Source organism: Lagopus leucura, unplaced genomic scaffold (assembly GCF_019238085.1).
Source record: "Lagopus leucura isolate 7727_CA_CO unplaced genomic scaffold, USGS_WTPT01 Super-Scaffold_100022, whole genome shotgun sequence".
In the NCBI taxonomy this organism is placed as follows: domain Eukaryota; kingdom Metazoa; phylum Chordata; class Aves; order Galliformes; family Phasianidae; genus Lagopus; species Lagopus leucura.
The window spans coordinates 7,596,897-7,605,864 of NW_024962275.1; the positions used below are offsets into that span (position 1 = coordinate 7,596,897).

General features: G+C 43.0%; 1 long non-coding RNA gene across 1 annotated transcript; it reads left to right on the top strand.

Annotated features, from left to right (window-relative positions):
• The first annotated feature begins 2,088 nt into the window (after positions 1 to 2,088).
• Positions 2,089 to 5,104, top strand: LOC122184130. The gene is made up of 3 exons (XR_006180491.1): positions 2,089 to 2,128; positions 2,792 to 2,857; positions 5,049 to 5,104. It is a non-coding gene; the product is annotated as an uncharacterized LOC122184130 (long non-coding RNA).
• The last annotated feature ends 3,864 nt before the right edge of the window (positions 5,105 to 8,968 follow it).

Genomic DNA, 8,968 nt, shown 5'->3' on the forward strand with positions numbered 1-8,968 from the left:
GGGGAAACCTCTGTTATCCCTCCCTGTCTTACAGCCCTCGGTGTTTCTCCCTCCTGCCCTCTGCCTCCCACAGCAGCTGGGGAAGGCCTGCCGGAGCCCCTACAAAGAGCACTCTGTGCAGGCTCCTCTGCTGACCTCCCATTACCGAACCCAGCACAGAGCCTACGGGGCAAGAAGTGCTGCATCTGCTGTGAGGAGCCCTGTGGGAGTCAGTGCCTAACAGGGCCCTTTCTCTTCTGTGGCACTTTTCTTTCCTTTCTGTGTTTCTGGCATTTGCTTCTGTTGCCATGATCTGGCATTTTCCTTTCTGCCTCCTCAGCCATACACCAGAAAATTAACTTGTGCGCAGCCCCCATTCATCCATCTCTCTCTAGGAGTACATTTCCCCATGGGATCCCTAGAGATCAGCATCAGGGCTTTGCTGCCTCTGAAACTCTTCTTCTTCTATTTTTTTTTTCCCCCCTCCTTCTCCTTCATCTTCTGAGAGCTCATAGAAAAGACAGACATATCTTCCATCTGCTCGCATTAAGCGTATGGCACAGTCTGGCTTGTACTTAATCCAGAATTTATTGACTCACTTACTGAGCCCTTTGTTTTTGAAAATTGCTTTTGTATTGAAAACAGACACAGAAAAAAGGAGGCAGAGGAGGAGATCGGAGGGGATTCCAAGGAAGCAGAATCTCTCTAGCTGCAGAGAGATCATTAAGGTTGGAAAAGACCTCTAAGATGATCAAGTCCAACCATCAACCCATCACCGCCTTGCCCACTGTGTCCCTGTATGAACAGGGCTTGTTTGACAGGGAGAAAGGAGAGTCCTAAAGGTTATAACTGAGCTAAAAGCTATAAAAAAGCATGATATATTTCCTGTCTCTTCGTGTCGTCAAGAGTTTGCAAATTAAATTGGAAAATGCTGTAGTAAAGCTCTGCTTGTGCACACTGTAGTCCATTCAGCATGACAAGATGGTTAAAGGGAGGAGCGGAGTATTACGCTGCCTTTTTCCTAATTCCCACAAATTAAACTCCAGATGTCAAAATAGCATGTATTACCTTTTAACTTAATTATTATAATGTTCAGTTGTACTATATTTGCTCTTCAGTAGCTCAAATAAGTCCCAGAGTTTGGTGTGCTGACGTGACTTTGCTTTTAGCTTAGTACAACAGGAGACGTGTGACTGCGTGGACAAAAATGAAGATGTGTTACAAGATGGAATTGGGTTGGAAAAACTTACAGCAAACAGTCTGATTTTAGTCTCTCATCTTCTATGTAAAAACATCAGTTGAATAATGTCCTTAGTGAAATATCTTCATAATGCCTTGATATCTGGAGCATCCTGTGGGTTCTTTTTGTCCCTGAGAGAGGGCCAGGCTTGAAGAGTCAGATGGAAGTTGCAAAGAACTGCGATGGGGAGGAAAATAAATGTTTGAGCTTTCTCACACGTAATTATTTAAAGATTTAGAAAAGAAAAACCCAAATCATAAAACTATCTTTCAGTTGTAACTAGGCCAGCATAGAGGGGAAACCCTTTTCTTTGTAACAGCAGTCAAATAACTTGTTGGCATTTCACAGCTTATCAGGAAACAACTTTCATAACCAAATCTTGCTGGAATGTGGCTGCATTGTTACGTGTTGCGTTTCTTGGCTGGAAACAAAAATCCAAACAGGTTTGTTCCTTAAGCAGTTATGAAAGGCATAACTGAAACGATGCTTTTGGGGCCAGCTAAGAAACACCCCGGTGGCAGCTTCTACCTTTATCCAAATCAGAGATATTCTGCCTGATATGAGGAGAGCACCTTGTTAAACATTTAGGGCTCTATTTTGGGGTCGGTATTTGTAACTAGATCTGGCTTTTAGCACCTCCTTACAATCCCAATGAAAAAAAAGCGGTGTAAAAGCGGATCATTTAAAACGTACTGCCTCATTAACTGCTGTTTACATAGGAGTGCACAAGTGAATACTCTGCTTCCCTCTAATGGTGCTGCCTTCCTCTAACCTGGCTCGACTGAGGGTGTGAAACACGGAGCCAAGCTTTACCTCTTATAAAGCTGCACCTCAGCAGCCTCTGTGGGCACCCTGCATGAGGATCTCTGCTGTCTCTTCTGTGGCTGTTGTCATCTTTCTGTATTTGAGGTGTCCCATGGAAAGCCCTAGTACAGGTGGACTGGTAGAAGTGGGGGTGATAGATGTGATCTCTTAAAATGAAGCCTAGCAATTTTTTTTGTCCAAAACCCACAATTTTTCATCATCTTGTGGTACTGCTACTAGCATTACATTTGACTGACTTGATTTTGCCAGCTCTGCTTTGGGATTTATTTACACGCAGACTTGTGCCATTTTGCTAAGCCTTTCAAAAACTTTTGCTGGACTTGTGGCTGTGCCTGATATGCAATGATTTAGTGGTGCTGAGCATGGCCATGGATGGTTACAGTGAGTCTCTGTTGCATTCTTCTTTTGTGTGCATACTTCAGCCTAATTCACACTGGAACTCTTAGGGAAGATTTCATTTTCCAATGAATGAAAGGCATTCTTTGCAAGTCTTTCACTGTGTTAAAATTGTTTTGCTTTTGTATTATGTTTAGCTTCTACAAATAACACTAAACAACATTTTGACTTAAAAGAACTACTTGTTTCCTTTTAGCCATTGAATGCAAGCTGAGAGATAACATGCAGGTGTTGAATTCAACCATGTCTGAAAGTTCTCAGGTGATAGATGGGGTTGCCCATGTCACAGAAGATTTCCCTTTAAGGGAAGATTGCAGGGATCTATATCAGAACTAGTTTTTCTCCCACCAGGTGAAATTTTGAAACGGAGAAATAGATCAGCCTGCAGAAACGCAGAGCCTGGCTCCATGGCTTTATGTGAGTACTGAAGTGTCTGCTCCAGCTCTGTGAGAGTCAGTGTCATCTGTCTACAAGCTGTGCAGCCACATTGGTATGGCAACAAGCCTGGGTCGTTGGGGCCATGCAAAAGTGGCCCAAGTGCTGATTAGCCTGAGACCAGATCATACCTACCTCACCTGGAATGCAGACAGAAAGAGGTGTGTGCTTGCAAGGAGGGCCTGGATGTGCCTACAGGCAAGGAGGTGAGCACTGATCTGTGTGTAAGGCACAGGGCTGCTCTGATCTCTTTCAACCTGAACCAACTGGGAGAAGCAGGGCTTGGATACCTCAGCAGGGCATGAAGGAAACACTGCTCTGCTTTGCAACCCACTAGGATTAAAAAAGAAAAGAGAAAGCAGCAGATCCCAAGTTACAGCTACCCATTAATGAGTGAGTGCCACAATGTTGGCTAAAGGTTTTAGCTCAAGCTTTTGCAGCCCATCTTTTCAGCTCTGAAAGCCGTGGGTTTTCTCTCTGGAGGAATGATTTGGGTGGTGTTTTCCAAGCAGCTGCTTCTGTGGAACTGAGTCCCCCTGCAAGGGGCAAATCCCAAAGTTCAGGCCCTGCTGTAAAGGACTTAGCACTGTTTGCTCTCTGCTCCTCCATCTGTGACCCTGTGAGTGAAGAGGTCTGGCTCCCACATAACATCTGACTGATAGGGCTGATGAAATGGTTTAACCAAAATCCCAAATGGCAAAGCTTATAAACTCATTTTTGATTTAAGAGGAGGGAGTAAGGAGGGCTGTTTTTTTTTGTTGTTGTTGTTTTTGTTTTTTTGTTTTGTTTTGTTTTGTTTTTTTGATTCAGTTCTTATTTGCTTTTAACCTCAAAAACACTTGGCACAGAAAAGGAATTCTCCAGAGACACTGAAAATAACAAATCTGCATGAGCAGAATATTTTGCAAGTTAGGTATCACAAGTGCACGCAGTATCCCAGAAGCAGAGCTCAGAGGAAGAACAGCAGTCACCCCTTGGGAATAAGGGCATTCATCTCAGGAACAGGAAAATGAGGGGGAAACACAGAAGCAGACACCTAAGCATGACTCATTACGCCATTTGTCTCAATTAACATCCTGAGACAATGGACTGATTATCTCAGTAATGTGGGGTCGTGTAATACCCACAGCATGTGCTAGGAGGAATTAGCCTCTCATCATGGAACGGGTTCTAACGCCTTTCTTAAACAGCAGCTGACTCATCAGTCATGAAAGAAGAATGAATCCTGAGGAGGAAAAGTGGTTAATTGATTAGAGCGACGGAACAAGAGCTGGGGCTGCCTGCTGCAGCCTCTGGCTTTGGAATGACTCACAGTGAAGCCCTGGGCAAGCTGTTAACCTCTGTATGCCCCCATTTCTTCAAATTGAGACGATTTACATGACCTGCCTCACAAGGAGGGCTGTCTTTTGACTCTTTTGTTACTAAATGGTCTCTCTTTGCCATTACTGGATGAGTTTCTCAACATTCCTATGGGGATCCAAGATTTCTGATGTGGAAGATCTCTGTTGTGGAGCTGACAGAGATTGGGTGACAGCAAAGAGGGGAGGTGGAAAAAAAGACACAAACATGGAGAAAGGATGGGGGCGGTTGGTCCCAAAAGCAGGGAGGTATTGAGAGTTTGACCATCAAGGTTTTTTCTCTTGTACTTTCACAGTATCAGATATAAAGGATGTTAAACGTGTTCTGCATGAGAACAAATGCTGCTTCTAATCAATGAGGCACTGGTGTTGCAATGTAATAATTAACGTTGTTGACTCGTAATTTTTATAAACACCTCTTTCCTTTCCAATTCCTGTTCTCAGTTTCCTAGAAACTGTAGGAAAAGGCATTTATGAGCATTACTGGTTTTCTATTTAGTAGAGAGTGATTTTTCTTTGTGGAGAAGATTGAAAAGGAGAATTGTCCTTGCTTCTCAAGCTGGAAAGTGAGATGTTGCATCTCTAGTATGCTGTAATTCTGCATAGCTAGGAAAAAAATCAGTGTTTCAGCTGAGGCCAGCATTGCTTTGAGAAGGGATTTTTAGTGAAAAGGATTTGCAGAGAAGAACTGTGGCAGAAAAGATATCTTTGTTTTAGTACTTAGTGAAGACGGGGCAGCTGTTTGCAGTTTGTTTCTCTTGTGTAGACTTTTGTGAAGAATCTGATATATCCTTTCTTTTTGTATCACCCTTCAGATGACTTTGGACTGTGCATCTTCAAGGGCTGGCATAACCAGGCTGGCTCCAGTGGCTGAGGTGAAGCGTTTTAAATCACAAGTCAGTTATTGCTATTGATGTCAAAGAGGTTTGTCCACAAAAGGTTGTTTTTGTATGGTGCAGTTGCAGATGTTGCTGGGGGTTAATCTACAATAGGAAGTTAAGCACAAGTGGAGTTGCTAAAAGGCCAGTGCACTTTCCTGTTTTACATTGCATGACTTTTTGAATATTTATTTTACATGCAGATTACCAAGAAGAGATTTAAGGGCAGAGATGTGCTGCTAGCTTTCATGCTATCTCTGTGCCTTTCTCTCAGATCATTTTGCCTCACCACCACTGAGTAACGATGGCTGCCGCTCAGATTCGATAGCACCTTCCCACTGATGCCTGTTCATAACTCCTCAGCTCTCATTCCCTATTTTTCCTTCTTTCCAGAATATTTCCTCTTCCTTAGGAGACTCTCCAGAAACTCTGCACCAACCCAAGTGCGTAGCCTTTGCCAGATGACCCCTCAAGATGACAGGACGTTCATTAAGATGCCACCATCTAGAATTAGGGTTGACTTTTGTAGACTTTCCCTGCCCTTTTTGTGCCCCAAGAAAGCCTGGCTTTTCAGATCTGCACCCCCAGAAAGGCAGGACAGGGGATGTGTGCTCTGTGTCCTTTTAATCAGTGTCTGGCCTGCTCAGAGCTTGGGTAAAGGAAATTCCTCAGTCTGTTTGGATGCGATCTAGTTCAGCTGTAGGGCAAGGTTTTAAAGTAGGACTTGCTGCCTGTGTGGTGTAGGGTTGGTAAAACACTTGTATTTCCTATTTCTGTGTATATCTATAACATTATTGGCAAGAGGTTAAAAGAAAAAAATCAACTAAGTGGTTTTCTATTATGTTTCTTTAAAAATGGTAGAGCTGGCATATTCTGAGATGTGTAAAAAAATATGTCTGAGATATGTAAAAAAATATGTATTTTATCAGACACTCAGTGAATGTTCACAGAAAAGTTTAGACCAATCTCTTCATTTTAGGCTGGTTTTTACAATCTCCCCATGAGTTGCTTATGGACTGTGATTCTCTTATTGACAGAGTTGCATTTTGTTCTAAAAAGCTGCTCTTTTCCAAAAAGTAGCTTATGTAAGGGTGGAAAGTCAACCAACCAGTGCTGGCAAAGATTGGCTGCTTACATAGAGTAAGTGAAACACTGCTGTTTTGCCACGTAGGGCTCTATATGTGCTTGCTTGCTTCCCTTGTGGCTTACTTTAGTTAATCTTTGGATACCACAAACTTTCTTTTCCTGCTGGGAAGAGAGGAATTTAATTCACTACACAAACCGAGGCAGCTTTCTGAATGAAATGGAGATGTGAGCAGGTAATCCAGAGGAGCGGATCGCAGAATGCTCCAATTTCCTGGAGAGCTGCCTAAAATGAAGGAACCCTTTATTCAGTGCTATTTTTAAAAGAAACAAGGCAGATTTAGTCTGTCTGCATTTTCCAGCCTGTGTCAGAGGGGGTGTTTCTGTGTGGTCAGTCCCTGAAACAGGCTGCTTTGCCTATACAAATAGGTAATGATCTTCCTAGTTTAGGCTTAACCTTGAGTTTCACTTTTGATAGCAATGTGACCAGAAAGTATGAGGCAGCTAGTGTGTGCATGGAAAGTAATGAATTCCTGCGAGACAGTAATGTATTTAACAGGAAAATATTTCAGGAGGGAGCAGGATCGCAGCAGATAGTTGATAGCTTTTGCAGGGATGACTGTTGTTAAAGCAAACACCTCATAGAATGTGTTTTTTGGAAAAGCAACTGCAGACTTGAAGTTGTGCATTGTGTATGGATTAATTATTGGAGTGGGGGGAGGAAGAATTGCCTGACGTCCAGATGTGGCAATGGATTGGGAAACCAACACACGTTTTGCAGCAGAAAGCCAACACAACATGGCACAGCTACCCTCTGGTTCCTGAGTTTTAGGCCATTGCTCTGGAAAGCAAGAAATAACAAAGCTGTGGTCTCTGGATAGACTTGTTAGCCCTTTTTTGGGGGGTTTTAAACCTAAGCAGAGCAGGAAGGAAAAGGCAAATGGGCAGTTGTTCCTTGTTCATTGCTTCTTCACCGGGATAGTTGTGGAGCAAACTAGGAATCAGACAACTGAAGGGGTTTCACCATTTGTAGCAAAGAGATAAAAGTGTCCCTACAGTTAATTGTCCCCATGGCTTTCTAGGAAAAACAAACAAACCAACCCAAAACACTCCAGTTGAGAAACGCTTCAGAATTTTTGGGCTTGGCAGGTAATTTGTGGTTTCTTTTCAGTCTGCTCAGAGAGCAGCAAGCTGCTGCATTCCTCCATGGCTGTGCTTGTGTGCTTAGGTTGGTTGCTGTTTTCTGATTGCAGGTGACCAGCTAAAGAGATGGCAGTGCCAAAGATCATGCAGTGTACTCTCTTTCCCTCTCCACAGGCTCATCCCTGCCCAAACCCAGGGCTGCAGCCATTGCTACTGAAATGAACTGGTTCCCACAGTGCTGCCTGCCTCAGAGCCTTCTTCCAGAGACATTGGGCTACAGCACAGGGGGGAAATTGCTGAAGAGCAATGAGATGGGCTCTGTGTGATGACTGTGCTTCCCTCTTCTACCATATCTTCAAAAGTGGCTGCCATTGCCTTTTGAGAAACATCAGCAAAGCCTTTAGGCAGATGATGGGAGGCTCCACAAGCATGTTGCTCAGTTGGCTGAACAGAATTGTGCTTTTCATCGTCATTGCAGCCCTCTCTTTAAAAGAAGCAGATGAAAAACAGCAGCATTAATTAGCAAGGAACAAGAGGTGGGATGAGACAATGCTCTGCCATCTGCCATGGTGTTTTGCATCCTGGTTTGCTAAAGCAGTGACTCTTGTAGATCAGGCATCACCTGTCAGAGGCACCCAGGTAGAGCTTAGCAATTCCTGTGATAAGGATCAAGGCTCACAACATTAACCTTCTCCAGTAACATCTGTTCAAGTGTTTGCTGACTGTTGATGGCACAGGGCTTGGCTTTCCTAAATTCCCCCGTTCTTGTTGTTGGTCTGGTGAAGCTCAAAGGATAATGAGAAATTTGTTTATATTTTTAGCAGTTTGTTTTGCAGCTGATGGTTCTGCATTGAAGCATCTGCTTCTTCTACTAAAGTGCAGGTAAAGAGTTTGAGCTTGCTTGTGTACAAATCAGAATGTTTAGATGGTGGGTTTTGCTGGGGAGACGTTTCCAGCACAGGGAATGAGGAATATTGTGTTCTCATGTCATTGTGCTAATGAGGAATAAGAAAACAAAACAAATCTGATTGCACCCATTGTCAGAGCTTGTAGTTCTTTCAGTCATTGGGGTCAGCTTTGCTGTTGAGTGCAAGATGAGGCCCTTATTAAACGTAGTCTCTTAACCTATGGGTGAAGAGAAGTGATGATCTGAATGAAATGACCATTAAGAGCAGTAGATCCCCAGGGTGAGATGCTGCACTAATAGGCTTTTGTTTGTTGATGTCATTTTGAGGGGTAATAAACTCTGTTTTGTAAGTATGATAATCCATTAAAAATGTTTACAGCTTGACAAATAAGGGTTGGATCTTTTAAAACAGTAAAATAAAATTAAACAAATTATAATTTTTTAAAAAAAAGTCTGGAGATGTGAAGCTTGCTGCAATTAATCTTTGACTTCCTGGATTTCTCAGGCTGGGTGGTCTGATCCACAATGTCAGTGTGACATCTGTCCTTCATGAAGTATTAAACTGGAGACCTAAGGGCTGAAAGTAGCCTTCCTTCCGTGGGTGCTTGAAACAGAAGGGAAGGAAAATGAGCACAGAGTGCATTAGCTGGCTGTGGGAGCTAAACTAAATGGATAAAAGTTTGAAGTGGGGTTGATCTAATGTAGATATTTTGCAGCATTTGGT